Consider the following 20364-nt stretch of genomic DNA (forward strand, 5'->3'; position numbering starts at 1 on the left):
AAATCAAACAAAAAAAATCTGGGAAAAACATTTAGAAATTAACACACAGCCTAAAAACTGATGGGTTAAAGAATAGATTATAAGGGAAATTGGAAAATATTTGGAATTGAATAGAAATTAAGATGTAAGATATTAAAACTTGTGAGATTCAGCTAAAGCAGTGCTTAGAAAATATGATTGCTTAGTGTAAAAAGAAGTGTTATCAGTCATGGTCCATTCAGGAGATAGAAATCACACAGCAATTTGAATAATGAAAGTTTAATATAATGGATTAATTGTAACATGGGATTACTGTTGGTTCAGTGATGTGTGCGGTCACAAATGGCCAGGTGACCATCTCACCTTCTAATTACATTTAATTATTTCTGTCCCATTCCCTGGTTAGAAATATTTTGCCCATGAGAACTAAGACCAGTGGAGCTAAGGATGCTGGGACAGGAAGAAAAATCCTGCAAGTGAGTTATTAGGTGAAATGGGAGTAAAAGGAGCCATTACCACTTCCACCCCTTAACTCCTGGACCCATGAATTCTGGCTATATAATTGTCCAATTCAGAACATACACTGATTTTAAACAGAACACTATCATTTTAAGATATCTCAAAGCTGGTGGAGTAACTGAGTCATTAGTAAGCCATTCATCTTTCAAATACATCAGCTATTTCTGGATAATGGAATATGCGGTAAGACTAGTTAATTCCATAAGCATGAGTCCATTGCTGTACTTCCTGTATTGTGAAATGAATTCCTTTACCAGATGCAATGCTACAGGGAATGCCATGATGGTGGTTAAGGCATTCTGAGTGTCCACAGGCAGTAGGACTGGCAGAAAGCATTACGGGTAGGGAAAGCAAATCCGTTTTCAGAATTTGTGTCTATTCCAGCAAAGACAGATTTCTGCCCCTTCCATGATGAAAGAGGTCCATTATCATTACCCTGCCACCAGGCTGTTTCTTAACAAGAAATGATGTCATATTTAGCGGTTATTATTGGTTGCTGCCTTTGGCAGATTGGGTGCTCAACAATGATGTTATCCAGGTCAGCTTTGATAAGGGGAAGTCCATATTGTTCAGCCTAAGTATAGGTTACATCTCTGCTAACATGGCCATTTTGTTCATGGGAGCCTTTGAACAAACATTAAGGTAGCTGGGGAGAAAGGCTGATTGACATCTATAGTGCATGTCATTTTGTCCATATGACCCCTATAAGCCATCATTTTGATTGATGAGCCATAGTGAGATTTTGGGTACCAAAATGTTAGCATAAATTTTGGGCCAGTGTCAAGTAATCCTTGAAAGGTCTTGGTATTTCCTATTACTTGGTGAAGGCACTCTAGTATATGGGTATAGGTCCCTTTGGGGGAAGGTTTGGTGGAAGATTTACAGTGTGTGTTTGTATTAATGATGCAGGGTACTTCCTCAAGGAGACTTGGCCTCCCTTTCAGTAAAGGGACTCTTGATCTTTGAATTGACATAGGTTTGGAAACTGGTTGATAGACTGTGATGCTCCACTGTGTTGACTCAAATCAGGTAATAGGTGTAGTGTTAGCTCTGGTCTCACACACAGTGGATCAGTTGGTTCAGGGACCTACCCGGTCATTATTTCCTCAGTTCTCTAATGTAAAATTAGAATAGACATGCTCAGTAACTGGTAGAATTCCCCACAGTGGCTCCCTGACATACAGGCCATATGGTAGGAAGTGTTAAGTGGAAGCCCCTAGAATTTCCTCCCCCTCTCAAGATAGTAAATGAGAAGCAATATCACATTACTGTGGGAATTGTAGAGATGAATGGTACCATAAACGACTTGAAAAAGCAGGGGTGATAATACCCATCACATCCCTATATAATTCCTCCAGTTTGGCCTGTGAATAAGTCAGATGTGTATTGGAAAATGACTGTGGGCTATTGTAAACTTAATCAGATTGTGATGCCAGTTGCTGTTGCTGTCCCAGATGTAGTGTTGTTACTGGAGCAAATCCACATAGCATGTCACACTTGGTAAGTAGCTATTGACCTGGATAACTTTTTCTCCATACAAATTTTAAGTACAATCAGAAGCAGTTGCTTTTACCTGGCAGTGCCAGTAGTGTATTTTCAGTCTTGTTTTAGGGCTATGACAATTCTACTGCTCCTTGTCATAATATAGACCACAGAAATCTTGTTTGTCATGACATTTCATAGAATATCACATGTACTAGTGTATTGATGACATTGTGCAAATTGGATCTGTTGAACAGAAAGTAGCAATTACTTTGTTGCCTTCATAAGTATAAGAGGGTAAGTTATAATTCTATATCAGTCAAGGCCCAATTAGAAAAATGTCACTCGGTAATTTGAATAGGGAGTTTAATATAAAGAATTAGTAGGTATAACAAGGAACTGGAGCAATAAGATATTAGATAGTAATTAAGATAATTCTAAATAATACAAGAATAGCAGATACAAGGAACAGATACTATCCCTAGGGCTAAGATAGGGTATTGTGGGAAATAAATTTTCTCTAGATTTTTTTAGTGATCCTATAAAAACCTCAGTTTCCTGAGCCATGGAAACGCATACACTATCAGAGTAGAAGGTTTGCTTTCATTTCTCCTAGGAACATTTTACTCCTTACAATGAAGATTAGGTCTGACACCATTTGTTTCTTTGATGGTGGAGCTAATTGCTTCCATACAATAAGCTTCTCTTATCTCCCCAAGAGCTATAAGGTTACATTTCTGGTAAGGCACCTAAGTTGTAGCATTATCTCTCTGCTTGTTTACATTTCAGAAGGGGTGGAACCTGGAGCCATGAAGAAATTTCTAGGTTGTAAAAGCCATAGACGCTCTATTATCTTCTTCCTGGAAAGATGTATTTGCATAACAAAAGATTAGAGTAAGGATTCTTTGCATCCTGTCTCCAAGGAGACTCTCTCAGAAGGAGAGAGAGAAAAATAATCTCTTTCCTCTGTATAAATGGAAGACATTTATATTTCTCCATCTCTCGCATACAGAATGGTCCTGCCACTTGTGTAGGATACATTTTCCATCTGGTTCTTATCATATCACTTTGCAGGGTTGCAAATGCGGAGAGACTAATGATCCAATGTCATTCTGACTGTTGATTGTGTGGTGAGCATAATAAGAAATCTGCTGATTCAGAACCCTCATGTGCGCATTCAGGAAAATTTAATAAAGATGAATGTTAAAAACTCAACAAACACCTGAGGAAGAGACAACCCTTCCTGCATAAGGACTAATGTCCAGACCTTATTGGAGAGGGCACAGCATCAACCCACTGTATGACAGAGACATTGCAATGTGCCATGCTGGGAGAACTTGGTGGAAATCCACACTTTGGAATGTGCGAGAAATTTGCCCTCTAGTGTACTGGGGAAAGCTATTCTGAAGGTAGTATCTTGCTGGAAATACTTTATTATGCAAAGAAGGATGTTGAGGAAAATTGCTTATTTTGCGGTGCTATTGATTGCCATGCACTGCAGAGCTGGATGTTGGAATATCTGCCCATGTTGCAGGAACTTGCTGCTGGTGAAGCCAAGTCATGCTGAAGAAAACTGCCAAATGGAGCATAATGGAAATGGAAAGTCCCTTCTTCCTGCAGTGTGTCTAATAGTGCTCTGAAATGACAAACATTAACATTGTACCAGTTGTCAAGGGCCCAGCTCAGTTTCTTTAGAGCAAGCAATGAAGGCAAATTTGAAGTTGAAGGGCAATAAATTGATAAATGGCACACAAAGAAAAGTGTAACATCAATTATATATTGCTCCTTCCACTCAGGAAGCAGCAACTACTACGTTATTAGTCCTTTCACCATAAAAACAAAAATAATAAAGTGGGAAAAACGTATGAATCAATTGTTTTCAGATTTTAGACAATAGGCAGTGAAAGACTGTGATTCTGGAGAGAATAAAAACACAAAAGTTAAGCTCCATGATTGCCCTGAGCTTTTGCTTAGAGGCTCTTTGCAAAACATGGCATAGGGAAGTAGAGTTTAAGCATGAGCTGAGGAGACAAATGTTGAAATTTAGAGATGGCAATGTGGCTGGAACCTGTGGGGCAGAGTAGCAGAGAAGAGGAAGCTGCACAAAATAAAACCTGCAGAACTATGCATAAGCATCTCTTGGTCTTTTGCAGAATACTAAGGTATGCGTATGTGGAGCCAGGCATTAGAAGGCTGGCATATAACTATTATGGGGAAATGTGACCTAAACAGAGGTTCTGATGTTTACATTTGGCTGCGAGACATTGGTGTTTGACAAACTAGAGCAGAGAAGCTTAGCTGAACGTCCTGGGCCCTCAAGTGAGACCCTAGTAAGACCATACCTAAGGAATAGAGCCACTCTAACTCTAAAGTAAAGACTGAGTCCTGCCCTATCAAACAGAGAGTTCAATCAGGTCAAGGTCAAGCTCAACAGGATCCACAAATAACCTATACACAACAGAACAATGTTCAATGCTAAAAAATGCAGCACACCACACATGAAATTCAAAATCTCCAGCATTCACTAAAAAACTACTAGGTAGGGCTTCCCTGGTGGTGCAGTGGTTGAGAGTCTGCCTGCCAATGCAGGGGACACGGGTTCATGCCCCGGTCCGGGAGGATCCCACATGCTGCGGAGTGGCTGGGCCCGTGAGCCATGGCCGCTGAGCCTGCGCATCCGGAGCCTGTGCTCTGCAATGGGAGAGGCCACAACAGTGAGAGGCCCATGTACCACAAAACAAAACAAAACAAACAAACAAAAAACTATTAGGTATATGAAGAAGCAGAAAATGTCACTTATAGTCAGAAGAAAATCAGAAGAAAGAGATACATACATGAAAGAGGTGATGGAATTAGCAGGCAAGAATGTTAAAACATTTACAAATATTACATATATATTCAAGAATTAAAAGAAACCATGAATATAATGAGAAGAATGAAAGATATAAAATAACAAATGTGCCTTCTAGACATAAAAGAAACACATTATCTGCAAAGAACATGTCACTGGATTAGATTAATAACAGATTAGGAACTGTAGAAGAAAAGATAATTTAACTTGAAGAAAAAGCAATAGAAATTACCAAGAAAGGAAGACATAAATAAAAGTTCAGAAACACAGTTTCAGGAACCTGTGGAAAAAAATTCAAACAACCCAATATAAAACCAATTAGAATCCCAGAAAGAAAGAATAGAGAGTGAGGAGTGCAGTAAAAATATTTGGATAAATACCAGCAGTACTATTTTAAAATGAAAAATATTTATAAACCCACATAATAGTGAAGGTCAATAAACTGCAAGTAAGAGAAACACACACACACACACACACACACAAAACACATACCAAGACACAGCCAAATCACATTGCTGAAACCAATGAAGAAGAGGAAAACATCTTAAAAGCAGCAAGAGAAAAAAATTATGTATAGAGGAATGTGGAAAAAATTCAGACTTCTTAAAAAAATGCAAGTCAGAAGACAATGGAACAATATCTTTAACAAGCTAAACAAAGAAGTCTACAAACTTAAAATTTCATATTCAGAGGAAATAGATGTTTTGAGTGTTCATGAAACAATCATCAAAGTAGACCATTTTCTGGGCTTTAAAATAAGTCTTAATAAATATAAGTGGATTAAAATTATATAACATATCTTGCACGATCATGATTGAATTAAATTAGAAATAAATGAATATGGAAGAATCCACAAATATTAAAAAATTAAACAACATACTTTTGAATATCTCATACGTCAAAGAAGAAATCACAGGGGTAATTGGGACATATCTTAAACTGAATGAAAATGCAAGATATAAAAACTTGTGTGGTGGGCTTCCCTGGTGGCGCAGTGGTTGAGAGTCCGCCTGCCAACGCAGGGGACGCGGGTTCGTGCCCCGGTCTGGGAAGATCCCACATGCCGCAGAGCAGCTGGGCCCGTGAGCCATGGCCGCTGAGCCTGCGCGTCCGGAGCCTGTGCTCCGCAACAATAAAAAACTTGTGTGATAGAACTAAAGCAGTTCTTAGAGTTTTATAGTTTTGAATGCTTATATTGGTAAAGAAGAAAGGTCCAGATTCAATGATCAGAGCTTCCACTTTAAGAAGCTTAAAAGGGAAGAGGAAATTAAAACCAAACTGAAAAGAAGAAAATAAATAATAAAGATGAAAACCGAAATGAATTAAATAGAAAACAAAATAAAAGAAACCAAAAACTTTAAAAAAAATAAACAAATTTGATAAACTTCTAGTCAGACTAACCAAGAAAAAAAGTCACAATTAAAAAGGGTAGATTACTACAGATCCTGTATGTATTAAAAGATAAAGAAAGGAAGATTATGAGAAACTTTGTGTAAATCACTTCAACCACTTACATGAAGTTGATGAAGTCTTTCAAAGTCACAGATGATCAAATTTGACCCAAGAAAAAATAGAAAATATGAGTGGTCCTGCTTTCCCAGCAGGCCCTGTGCAGTGTCTGTGCACTCAGTGACCTTTCCAAGTTGTCTGTTGTGAGTTAGGGTGGCCTGAGATGCTGATCCTGTGCCCAAGATGCTTCAAAGCCTTATTAAGAACGTTTAGATCCCCATGATGCCCTACTATACCAAAGTTTACCAGGAGATTTGGGTAGGAATGGGGTTGATGGGCTTCATGTTTTATAAAATCAGGAGTGCTGATAAAAGAAGTAAAGCCTTGAAAGCTTCTGGTCCTGTGCCTGCTCATGGTCATCATTAACCAGCTTTCTTTGAATGGGATGTTGGTCTGTCTATATTGTAGGCAGGTCACAAACATGGGACATTGTGTTGACTTGTAGCAGTGCTGATGCCCTTGTGCATGAATAAATGTACCTGTGAGACCCACAAAAAGAAAAGAAAAGAAAAGAAATATGAGTGGTCCTATTTTTATTAAATAAATTAAATTAAATTTGATTCTCCCACAAAGAATACTCCAGGCTTCAATGGCATCACTGGTAAATTCTATCAAAGATTTACAGAACTTGTACAAATTCTTCACAGACTTCCAGATTAGGAAGGAAGTGAGAGTGTTTTTCACTTTATGAGGCCAGCTTCATTCAAATTCAAAACCAGACGGTCTTTACACATAACATACATAAAAAGATAATGAAAGAAAAATATCCCTCATAAACATACTTGCAAAAATCGTTAAGAAAATACTAGTAAATAAAATCTAACAATATGTAAATGGATCATGCACCATGAACAAGTAGGTTTACTTTTGGTAATAAAAGATGGGTTTAACATTTGAAAATCAATCAATGAAATTCACCATATTCATAATAAAGGAAAAAAATCATATATGATTAACTTGATTGATTCAGAAAAAAAATAGATAATGTTTAGATTGCATTCATGAAAAAAATCTTGGCAATGTAGCAATTGAAGGGAATTTTCATAACTGACAGATATTACTGTAATTAATGGTGAAAGACAATGTTTTATCTCTTAGAACAAGAGTAATGCAAAGGTACATTTTATCACTTATATTCAATATTGTCCTGTTTCTAACTAGGGCAACAAAGTAAGGAAAAGGAATTAAAGACATTTTAAAAAGGCATTACAATTGTAAATGAATAAATATAAATTGTCTTTATTCACACATTGTCTGTTTTTGTTTATGGAAAAATTCTATGGCCATACCACTCTGAATGTGCCTGATCTCATCTGTTTATAGAAAAAGCCCAAGAAATTAATAGAAAATGTACTAGAATTAAAAAGTAAATTTAACAAGTTTTCAGAATACAAGACCAACATATACAAATATATTGTATTCTAAATAATAGCAAAAATTAGAAAACAATTTTAAATATCATTAAAAGTCATTAAAAATAATACTTAGTGATAACTTTTACAAATATGTGAAGACGTCTTCACAGAAAACTATACATTATTGCTGAGAGAAATTAAAGAAAGCATGAATAAGTAAAGATATGTATTATGCACATGGATTGGAAGTTTAATATTGTTAACATGTCAATTCCCCCTAAGTTAGTGTATAAATTCAAACAATCTCAACCAAAATTCCTGCAGGCTTTGTAAAATAGAAGTTGATAAGTCAGTTTAAAATTTATATGTACATGCAAAAGACCTAGAACAGCCAAAACAATTTTTACAAAGAAGAAAGGAGAATAAAAAGGTTTACCATAAATCTACATTAAACTAAATGCCATGGCTATGGAATAATAAAATACATATGAATTGTAACAGAATGGAGAATATAGAATTATTAGATCCATGCATATAAACGACTTTTCAACAATAAGGCTGAAGTATTTCAGTACAAAATGATGATTTTAAATATTTTACATTGGGTTATCTTTTTATTTTTGAGTTGTAAGAGTTCTTTATATATTTTGGGTACTAGACCCTTATCAGATATGATTTGAAAATAATTTTTTCCCTTCTGTAGGTTGTCTTTTTTTTAATTTAATTTAATTTTTTAAACATCTTTATTGGAGTATAATTACTTTACAGTGTTGTGTTAGTTTCTATTGTATAACAAATTGAATTAGTTATATGTATACATATATCTCCATATTCCCTGCCTGTTGTGTCTCCCTTCCACCCTCCCTATCCCACCCCGCTAGGTGATCACAAAGCACTGAGCTGATCTCCCTGTGCTATGTGGATGCTTCACACTAGCTATCTGTTTTACATTTGGTAGTGTGTAAAGGTCATTGCTACTCTTTGACTTTGTTCCAGCTTCCCCTTCCCCATGTCCTCAAGTCCATTCCTTACCTCTGTATCTTTATTCCTGTCCTGCCCCTAGGTTCATAAGAACCATTTTTTTTTAAAGATTCCATATATATGTGTTAGCATACAGTATTTGTTTTTCTCTCTCTGACTTATTTCACTCTGTATGACAGACTCTAGGTCCATCCACCTGACTACAAATAACTCAGTTTCGTTTCTTTTTATGGCTGAGTAATATTCCATTGTATATATGTGCCACATCTTCTTTAACCATTCATCTGTCGATGGACACTTAGGTTGCTTCCATGTCCTGGCTGTTGTAAATAGAGCTTCAATGAACATTGTGGTACATGTCTCTTTTTGAATTATGGTTTTTTTAGGGTATATACCCAGCAGTGGGATTGCTGGGTCATATGATAGTTCTATTTTTAGTTTTTTAAGGAACCTCCATACTGTTCTCCATAGTGGCTGTATCAATTTACATTCCCACCAACAATGCAAGAGTGCTCCCTTTTCTCCACACCCTCTCCAGCATTTATTGTTTGTAGATTTTTTGATGATGGCCATTCTGACTGGTGTGAGGTGATACCTCATTCTGGTTTTGATTTGCATTTCTCTAACTATTAGTGATGTTGAACACCCTTTCATGTGTTTGTTGGCAATCTGTACATCTCCTTTGGAGCAATGTCTATTTAGGTCTTCTGCCCATTTTTGGATTGGGTTGTTTGTTTTTTTGATATTGAGCTGCATGAGCTGCTTATATATTTTGGAGATTAATTCTTTATCAATTGCTTTGTTTGTAAATATTTTCTCCCATTCTGAGGGTTGTCATTTGGTCTTGTTTATGGTTTCCTTTGCTGTGCAAAAGCTTTGAAATTTCACTAGGTCACATTTGTTTATTTTTGTATTTTTTTCCATTTCTCTAGGAGGTGGGTCAGAAAGGATCTTGCTGTGATTTATGTCAAAAATGTTCTGCCAGTGTTTTCCTCCAAGAGTTTTATAGTGTCCGGTCTTACATTTAGGTCTTTAATCCATTTTGAGTTTATTTTTGTGTATGGTGTTAAAAAGTGTTCTAATTTCATTCTTTTAGATGTACCTGTCCAGTTTTCCCAGCACCACTTATTGAAGAGGCTGTCTTTTCTCCATTGTATATGCTTGCCTCCTTTATCAAAGATAAGGTGACCATATGTGCATGGGTTTATCTCTGGGCTTTCTATCCTGTTCCATTGATCTATACTTCTGTTTTTGTGCCAGTTCCATACTGTCCTGATTACTGTAGCTTTGTAGTATAGTCTGAAGTCAGGGAGCCTGATTTCTCCAGCTCAATTTTTCTTTCTCAAGATTACTTTGACTATATGGGGTCTTTTGTGCTTCCATGCAAATTGTGAAATTTTTTGTTTTAGTTCTGTGAAAAATGCCATTGATAGCTTGACAGGGATTGCATTGAATCTGTGGATTGCTTTGGGTAGTATAGTCATTTTCACAATGTTGATTCTTCCAATCCAAGAACATGGTATATCTCTCCATCTATTTGTAGATTTCTTTAATTTCTTTCATCAGTGTCTTATATTTTTCTGCATACAGGTCTTTTGTCTCCTTCGCAAGGTTTATTCCTAGATATTTTATTCTTTTTGTTGCAGTGGTAAATGGGATTGTTTCCTTAATTTCTCTTTCAGATTTTTTGTCGTTAGTGTATAGAAATGCAAGTGATTTCTGTGTATTAATTTTGTGTGCTGCTACTTTACCAAATTCATTTATTAGCTCTAGTAGTTTTCTGGTATCATCTTTGGGATTCTCTGTGTATGGTATCATGTCATCTGCAGACAGTGACAGTTTCACTTCTTTTTGGGTTTGGATTCTTTTTTTTTCATTTCTTCTCTGATTGCTGTGGCTAAAACTTCCAAAACTATGTTGAATAATGATGGTGAGAATGGGCAACCTTGTCTTGTTCCTGATCTTAGAGGAAATGTTTTCAGTTTTTCACCATTGAGAACAGTGTTGGCTGTGGGTTTGTCATATATGGCTTTATTATGTTGAGTTAGGATCCCTCTGTGTACACTTTCTGGAGAGTTTCTATCATAAATGGGTGTTGAATTTTGTCAAAAGATTTTTCTGCATCTATTGATATTATCATATGGTTTTTATCCTTCAGTTTGTTAATATGGTGTGTCACATTGATTGATTTACATATACTGAAGAATCCTTGCTTTTCTGGGATAAACCCCACTTGATCATGGTATATGGTCATTTTAATGTGCTGCTGGATTCTGTTTACTAGTATTGTGTTGAGTATTTTTGCATCTATGTCATGAGTGTTATTGGTCTGCAGTTTTCTTTTTTGTCTGACATCTTTCTCTGGTTTTAATATCAGGGTGATGGTGGCCTCGTAGAATGAGTTTGGGAGTGTTCCTCCCTCTGCTGCATTTTGGAAGAGTGTGAGAATGTTAGGTGTTAGCTCCTCTCTAAATGTTTGATAGAATTCAGTTGCAAAGCCATCTGGTCCTGGACTTTTGTTTGTTGGAATATTTTTAATCAGTTTGAATTTCAGTGCTTGTGATTGGTCTGTTCATATTTTCTATTTCTTCCTGGTTCAGTCTTGAAAGTTTGTACTTCTCTAAGAATTTGTCCATTTCTTCCAGGTTGTCCATTTTTTTGGCATATAGTTGCTTGTAGTAGTCGTTCATGATCCTTTGTATTTCTGCAGTGTCAGTTATTACTTCTCCTTTTTCATTTCTAATTCTATTGATTTGAGTCTTCTCCCCCTTTTTTCTTGATGAGTCTGGCTAATGGTTTATCAATTTTGTTTATCTTCTCAAAGAACCAGGTGTTAGTTTTATTGATCTTTGCTATTGTTTCCTTCATTTCTGTTTCATTTATTTCTGATCTGATCTTTATTATTTCTTTCCTTCTGCTAACTTTGGGGTTTTATTGTTCTTCTTTTGCTAATTGCTTTAGGTCTATGGTTAGGTTTTTTATTTGAAATTTTTCTTGTTTCTTAAGGTAGAATTATATTGCTATAAACTTCCCTCTTAGAACTGCTTTTGCTGCATCCCATATGTTTTGGGTCATCGTGTTTTCATTGTCATTTGTTTCTAGGTATTTTTTGATTTCCTCTTTGATTTCTTCAGTGATCTCTTGGTTAATTAGTAGTGTATTGTTTAGCCTCCATGTAGTTGTATTTTTTACAGATTTTTTCCTGTAATTGATATGTAGTCTCATAGTGTTTTGTTCAGAAAAGACACTTGATAAGGTTTCAATTTTCTTAAATTTACCAAGGCTTGATTTGTGACCCCGTATGATCTATACTTGCAAATGTTCCACGAGCACTTGAGAAGAAAGTGTATTCTGTTTTTGGATGGAATGTCCTATAAATATCAATTAGGTCTATCTGGTTTAATGTGTCTTTTAAAGCTTGTGTTTCCTTATTTTCATTTCGGATGATCTGTCCATTGGTGATAGTGGGGTGTTAAAGTCCCCTACTGTAATTGTGTTACTGTCAATTTCCCCTTTTATGGCTGTTAGCACTTGCCTTATGTTTTGAGGTGCTCCTATGTTGGGTGCAGAAATATTTACAATTGTTATATCTTCTTGGATTGATCCATTGATCATTATGTTGTGTCCTTCTTTTTCTCTTATAATAGTCTTTATTTTAAAGTGTATTTTGTCTGATATGAGTATTGTTACAGCAGCTGTCTTTTGATTTCCATTTGCATGGAATATCTTTTTCCATCCCCTCACTTTCAGTCTGTATGTGTCCCTCAGTCTGAAATGGGTCTCTTGTAGGCAGCATATATATGAGTCTTGTTTTTGTATTCATTCAGTGAGCCTGTGTCTTTTGGTTAGAGTATTTAATCCATTTACCTTTAATATAGTTATCGATATGTATATTCCTGTTACTGTTTTCTTAATTGTTTTGGGTTTGTTATTGTAGGTCTTTTCCTTCTCTTGTGTTTCCTGCCTAGAGAAGTTCCTTTAGCATTTGTTGTAAACCTGGTTTGGTGCTGCTGAATTCTCTAAACTTCTTCTTTTTTGTGAAGGTTTTAATTTCTCCATCAAATCTGAATGAGATCCTTGCTGGGTAGAGTAATGTTTTTTGTAGGTTTTTCCCTTTTCATCACCTTAAATATGTCCTGCCACTGCCTTCTGGTTTGCAGAGGTTTTGCTGAAAGATCAGCTGTTAACCTTAGGGGTTTCCCTTGTATGTTATTTGTTGCTTTTTCCTTGCTTCTTTTAATATATTTTATTTGAATTTAATTTTTGATAGTTTGATTAATATGTTTCTTGGAGTGTTTTGCCTTGGATTTATTCTCTATGGGACTCTCTTTGCTTCCTGGATTTGATTGACTATTTGTTTTCCCATGTTAGGGAAGTTTTCAACTATAATCTCTTCAAATATTTTCTCAGACCCTTTCTTTTTCTCTTCTTCTTCTGAGACCCCTATAATTTAATGTTGGTGTGTTTAATGTTCTCCCAGAGGTCTCTGAGAGTGTCCTGAATTCTTTTCATTCTTTTTTCTGCTCTGACACAGTTATTTCCATCATTTTGTCTTTCAGGTCACTTATCCGTTCTTCTGCCTCAGTTATTCTGCTGTTGTTTCCTTCTAGAGTTTTTTAATTTCATTTATTGTGTTGTTCATCATTGTTTGTTTGCTCTTTAGTTCTTTTAGGTCCTTGTTAAATGTTTCTTGTATTTTCTCCATTCTATTTCTGAGATTTTGGATCATCTTTACTATCATTACTCTGAATTCATTTACAGGTAGACTGCCTATTTTCTCTTCATTTGTTTGGTCTGGTGGGTTTTTACCATTCTCCTTGATCTGCTTTATATTTCTCTGCTTTCTCATTTTGTTTAACTTACTGTGTTTGGGGTCTCCTTTTCTCAAGCTGCATGTTCGTAGTTCCCGTTACTTTTGGTGTCTGCTCCAGTGGGTGACGTTGGTTCAGGGGCTTGTGTAGGCTTCCTGGTGGCGGGCACTGGTGCCTGTGTTCTGGTTGGTGAGGCTGGATCTTGTCCTTTTGGTATGCAAGGCCACATCCGGTGGTGTGTTCATTTTTTGCAGTACACGGGCCTCTCACTTTTGTGGCCTCTCCCGTTGTGGAGCACAGGCTCCAGACACGCAGGCTCAGCAGCCATGGCTCATGGGCCCAGCTGCTCCATGGCATGTGGGATCCTCCCAGACCGGGGCACGAACCCGTGTCCTCTGCATCGGCAGGCAGACTCTCAACCACTGCGCCACCAGGGAAGCCCCCGGTGGTGTGTTTTGGAGTGTCTGTGAACTTAATATGCCTTTAGGCAGCCTGTCTGCTAATGGGTGTGGTTGTGTTCCTATCTTGCTAGTTGTTTGGCATGGGGCCTCCAACACTGGGGCTTGCTGGCCATTGGGTGGAACTGGGTCTTAGTGTTGAGACAAATTTGTCTGTGAGAGCTCTCGCCGATTGATATTATTTGGGGCCGGGCAGTTTCTGGTGGTCCAACCTCCTGGACTCGGCCCTCCCACCTCGAAGGCTCAGGCCCAAAACCTGGCCTGAGCACCAAGACCCTGCCAGCCACATGGCTCAGAAGGAAAGGAAGAGAAAAACAAAAGAAAAACAACAAAGTGAACACACAGAACCCTTGCACAAATGATATAAGCAAACCTATACAGATTAAATCACACAAAGAAACATACACATACACAGAAAAAGAGAAAACGGAAAGAATATATATATATATATATATATATATATATATAAACAAAAGAGAGCAACCAAACCAGGAAATCCACCAATGATAATAAGCACTAAATAGTATACTAAGGTGAACATAAAACTAGAAAGAAATTAGGCACAGAAGGCAAACCTGAAGTCTACAGTTGCTCCCAAAGTCCACTGCCTCAATTTTAGGAACATTCATTGTCTATTCAGGTATTCTTCAGTTGCAGGGTTTATCAGTTTGATTGTGGGGATTTAACCTGCTGCTCCTGAGGCTGCATGGAGAAATTTCCCTTCCTCTTCTTTGTTTGCACAGCTCCTGAGGTTCAGCTTAGGTTTTGGCCCCGCCTCTGCGTGTAGGTTGCCTTCAGGTGTCTGTTCCCCACCCAGGACAGCAGGGGTTAAGGCAGCAGCTGATTAGGGCTCTGTTGCTCACTCAGGCCGGGGGGAGGATGGGGGTATGGTAATCATAATTGGAATGCGGAGTGAGCCTGAGGTGGCAGAGGCCATCCTGACATTGCAACAGCCTGAGGTGTGCCATGTGTTCTACCAGGGAAGTTGTCCCTGGATCTCGGGACCCTGGCAGTGGCATGCTGCATGGGGTCCCGGGGGGCTGTTGGCAGTGGCCTGAGCTTGCCCACAGGATTCTTGGTGGCAGTGGCAGCAGTCTTAGCATTTCATTCCCTTCTTTGGGGTCTGAGCTGATAGCCACGGCTCACTGCCGTCTCTGGAGCTCCCTTAGGCAGTGCTCTGCCTTTTGTGGGCACAGTGGGAAGGGATCCCGTCTCCTTGTGCACCCCGAAAGAAAGGTCTCTTGCCTCTCTGGCAGGTCCAGACTTTTTCCTGGACTCCATCCAGGCTAGCTGTGCTGCAGTAGCCCCCTTCAGGCTGTGTTCATGTAGCCAACCCCAGTCCTCTCCCTGGGGTCTGACCTCTAAAGCCCAAGCCTCAGCTCCCAGCCCCCACCCGCCCTGGTGGGTGAGCAGACAAGCCTCTCAGGCTGGTGAGTGCTGGTCAGTCAGCAGCGATCCTGTGTGCGGGAATCTCTCTGCTTTGCCTTCTGCACCACTGTTGCTGTGCTCTCCTCTGTGGCTCTGCAGCTTCACCCCCACCCCCCACCCCCACCCCCGTCTCTGCCAGTGAAGGGGCTTCCTAGTGTATGGAAACTTTTCCTATTTCACAGCTCCCTCCCAGAGGTGTGGGTTCCACCTGTATTCTTTTGTCTCTGTTTTTTTCTTTTGCCCTCCCCAGGTACCTGGGGATTTTCTTGCCTTTTGGGAAGTCTGAGGTCTTCTGCCAGCATTCAGCATGTGTCCTGGAGGAGTTGTTCCACATGTAGATGTATTTTTATGTATTTGTGGGGAGGAAGGTGATCGCCACATCTTACTCCTCCACCATCTTGAAGGCCCTTTCCGGGTTGTCTTTTTTTAACTGACTTTATTTCTAACCTTTAAAAATTGTACAAAAATAAAACTTTAAAAAAGACTTTTTTAAAGAATAGTTTTAATTTCACAACAAAATTGAGGGGAAGATAAAGAAATTTTTCATATATTTCCTACCCCCACATTTACATAGCCTCCCCTATTATCAAAAGCCCCCATCAGGGTGTACATTTGTTGCAGTTGATGAACTTACATTGAGCATCTGGGCCTCGTGCTTTCTGTTTTAAAGGTTATTAATTTTTGATTCAATTTCTTTCATAGATATAGAGCTATTCAGATTGTCTGTTTCTTCTTGTGTGAATTTTTACAGGCTGTGTCTTTCAAGGAATTGTGGTCCATTTCATCTGGATTATCAAATTTGCGGGCATAGAGTGGTTCAATAAAGGATTCTTTTATTATCCTTTTATGGGGTCTGTAGTGATCTCCTCTGTTTCATCTGATATTAGTACTTAGGGTCCTATCTCTCTTTTTTGTTTGATTAGCCTGCTTAGAGGCTTATTGATTTTATTGATCTTTCTAGCTTTCGGTTTCATTGATTTTTCTCTGTTGATTTCTGTTTTCAATTTCATTGATTTCTGCTCTAATCATTATTATTTATTTTCTTCCACTTACTCTGGGTTTAATTTGCTCTTCTTTTTCTAGTTTCCACAGGTGGAAACTTAGATTATTGATTTCAGATCTTTTTTCTTTTCTAATATTTGTATTCAATGCTATAATTTTCCCTCTAAGCACTGTTTTTGTTGACTCCCACAAATTTTGATAAGTTGTATTTCCATTTAGTTCAAAATATTTTAAAATTTATCTTGAGATTTTTCTTCGACCCATGTGTTATTTGGAAGCATGTGTTTAATCTCCATGTATTTTGAGATTTTACAATTATCTTTTTGTTACTGATTTCTAGTTTAATTCCATTTTGGCCTGAGAGCAGATATTGTATGATTTTTATTCTTTTAAATTTGTTAAATTGTGTTTTATGGTCCAGAATGCAGTCTATATTGGTGAACTTGTGAGCTTGAGAAGAATGTGTAATCTGCTATTTGTTGAAGTAATCTATAGATGTCCATTATATCCAGTTGTCCCAGAACCATTTGATGAAAAGACTCTTTATTCCCCACTGAATTATCTTAACACTGTTATAATGACCTAAAAGGTATATGGGTTTATTTCTGGACCCTAAGTTCTATTCCATTGATCTGTATATCGGTCTTCATGCCAGTAGCACACAGTCTTGATTACTCTAGCTTTGTAGTAAGTTTTTGAAATTGAGAAATGTGAGTCCTCCAATTTTGTTCTTCTTTTTCAAGATTATTTTGGATACTCATTAAGTTTTTCTGAAAAGATAACTGTTTGTGTAATGCTAACAAAACCAATTTCTTATGGGGTTTATAACATGTGTAGAAGTAAAGTGAATGACAAAAAGCACAAATAAGAAGGAACATGTGAAATTATACTGTTCAGTTTTCTTGTATGATATGTAAAAATGATATAATGTGAATTCAAGGCAGACTTTGGTAATTTAAATGTACATATTGTAAACCTTAGGACAATATGATGAAGAAGAAGGATGAGGAGGAGGAGAAGGAGGAGAAGGGGGAGATAAAAAGCCAAGATAGCTAGATACCATTGAATATTAAAAATGCATGATTTTTGCAAAATAAACTAGGAAAGAAGGAACAATAAACAGATAAAATAGTAAATAACTGGCCACATGGGAAACTTAAACTCAACTGTGTAAACAGCTACTTTAAAATAAATGGACTAAACATCTAATTAAAAAACAGAATTTGTTGCCATGAATAAAAAAGCAGGACCTCTTATATGATATTTATATGAAATGCATTTTAAATATAAATACCAGATAGATTAAAAATAAACAGATAGAAAATATATGCCATACAAACACTCAGCAAAATAGGCTTCAGAGGATAAATTATATTGGGGAAAGTAGACTTCAGGATAAGGAATAGTAGCATAGATAAACAAAAACAGTTCAAGATGATAAAAGGGTCAGTTTATCAAGAAGACATAACAATTTTAAATGTCTGTGCACCTAATACCGGAGTTTAACATAAATGAAGCAGAAACTGATATACCTAAAAGGGGAAATAGACAAATCCACAATTGTAGTTGGAGATTTCAACACTTCTTTCTTAATAATTGATGTAACATGTAGTAGATATAAGTACAAATATAAAGAAAAAGAAGACATAGAAGAAACATGGAAGAAAAAAATAGATTAAAGAAGAAAAAAAGAAGACCTACAATTTCCACTAACTTGACCTAATTGACACTTAGTGAATATTTTATCAAAAACAGAATACACATTTTTTTTTCATGTGTTCATAGGATATTCACCAAGATCATCTGCTGGGATTTAAACAAGTTTGACTACACTAAAAAGGATTAAAATGATGGAGTATCTTCTAATACCATAATGCAATTAAATTAGAAATCAATAACAGAAATACATGTGGAATATACCTGAATATTTGGAAATTAAACAGCACTTTCCTAAACACCATAATCCATGGGTAAAGGAGAAATCATAAGGAAAATTAGAACATATTTTGAATTGAATGAAAGTAAAAGCAAAACATAACAAAATTTGTGTGATGCAGCTAAAGCAGTGCTCAGGGAGAAATCATAGTGGTAAAGTTTTATATATGATTAGAAAAGTTAGCAGGAAGGTCAACAGTCTGTCTTTCCATCTTGTAAAAAACTAGATCATGAAGGGCAACTAAACCCAATGTAAATAGATCTGACCAAGTTGTTGCATACTTCAACAGCTCATTCTTTTTTTATTGCATGTAGTAGTAGTATTCCATGGTATGGCTGTGATTTTTTTGCCTATTTTTAGTTGGATTGTTTGTTTCCTTACTGTTAAATATTGAGAGTTTAAAACATTTTTCTGGGAATCCACTGAAATCTGCTTCCAGATTTTCCCCAAAATTACATATGATCACAGCAGTAGTAGAAGGAACTGTGATGTAGTGAGAAGAAAAAGAGGCAATCATCTTTAAGAACCATTATGAATTTAGTCATATGATTACAGTTACGATTACTTTAAAAAGTTTTAAATGTCAGAATTTTATTAGAAAAGAAACACAATGTAGCTGCACTTGGGAAATATGCTTTCCTAAGAAATTTATTGAGCATCTTACCATATGCAAATTTGTGCTAGGCACCAATAAGTCTTTATTGGTTCATTAATAGCAAGATTTAAAACTTGAGAACAGAAATTTATTAAATTATGAAATTTAAATTTATTACCATTAAGCTGTGAAAGTTTAAGATGATAGAGAATACCATTTGCAGAATTAGCAACTTAGTGCATTTCCCCCCAACCTGATGCTGACTCCACAGCCTAATATATGAAATATCAGCAGCTTCAATGTCCTCCTCAGACTGTGCTCTGTGAAGCAGAAATTATTCGTAGGGCTGTTTGTTCTTATCTCTAGGTTTTGAGCAGCAGTAGGGGGATATGTTTTCTCCAGGGAAGAGCAGGCCAGAGAGGGAGGGTTAATGTATGAGGCTTTGGGTTCCAAATGGAAAGACCCTTTAAATCTTCTCTATAAAATAGGAGGTGACACAATATGCTGAGTGTGAGGGTACCGAATGAGGTCGGGGGCTGAGCACAGGGGAGACTGGGAGACCCCTTAGGGATGATGCAGTGCGAGAATGGTGTGCAAAGAAGAAATGAACCAAAGAATGCCAGCCAGCAGACTGAAGACAGGGCTGTCCAAGTCTCTCCCCGGGACCAGTGACATGGGAGGAAGAGACCAATCACACATTTCCACCCTGAGCGTGCAGTGTGCACTGAATCCTCAGCTTCACAGTTTAGACGTGGGTGAATCAGCGTTTACAGCCAACCATTCTGCAATGAGCCTGACAAAGAGAAAAAATGGCTCTGAATCAGATTTTTATTTAGCTCTTAAGAAAAGAGGGAGAGGCTCTTGCGTGACTGTAAAGACGCTGATGAAAGGGGATTGAGTGCAATGAAGGGCATGACAGGAACTTTAAAAGGGAATTTATAGTTAATTTATAGTGGCAGAGGAATTGTAAGCCTCTGGAGGCCAGAGATTAGGTTGTGCATTTCTTGGTATCCACCTCTGCACCTAGCAATGCTTAGATACATAGTGAGTACTCAGAAAGCACGAGGAAGCGGGGGAGGGGGGGAGATGGAGGGCATTATTTTGGAGAATGAGTGTTCTGAGCAGGAAAAGAGAAGCAAGCATGCATGCCCTACGAGTCACAGCCCACAGCCAACAGGCCAGGGTTCAGTGATACCTTCCCACTGCTAAAGAGGACTTAACAGTGACAATGGGAAAGTCAAGCAGAGCAGTACTTTGAGAGTGAAACAGGGACCTCCAAACTTGGGCTCCTGGGACCCTGTGCTGTTAGCTGTATCCATCCTTTCTCTATTCTGGCTCTTACCTGGACTGGAATGCTTTCAAATGACTCTGGGGCTTTTCATTACTGGAATCTGGGCTACAGAGGTTAGGATGTATGCAGTAACTGATATTTTAAATAATTAATTAGCATTGATTTCT

General features: G+C 37.5%; 1 protein-coding gene and 1 pseudogene across 1 annotated transcript in view; one reads left to right on the plus strand and one right to left on the minus strand.

Annotated features, from left to right (window-relative positions):
- LOC114900043 (putative olfactory receptor 10J6) overlaps positions 1-20364 on the minus strand; it is a 132199-nt gene that overhangs the window by 59877 nt on the left and 51958 nt on the right.
- LOC114900046 lies at positions 6524-6706 on the plus strand (annotated as a pseudogene).

The sequence above is a fragment of the Monodon monoceros genome, unplaced genomic scaffold (genome assembly GCF_005190385.1).
Source record: "Monodon monoceros isolate NGI ecotype Baffin Bay Population unplaced genomic scaffold, NGI_Narwhal_1 Super_Scaffold_18, whole genome shotgun sequence".
In the NCBI taxonomy this organism is placed as follows: domain Eukaryota; kingdom Metazoa; phylum Chordata; class Mammalia; order Artiodactyla; family Monodontidae; genus Monodon; species Monodon monoceros.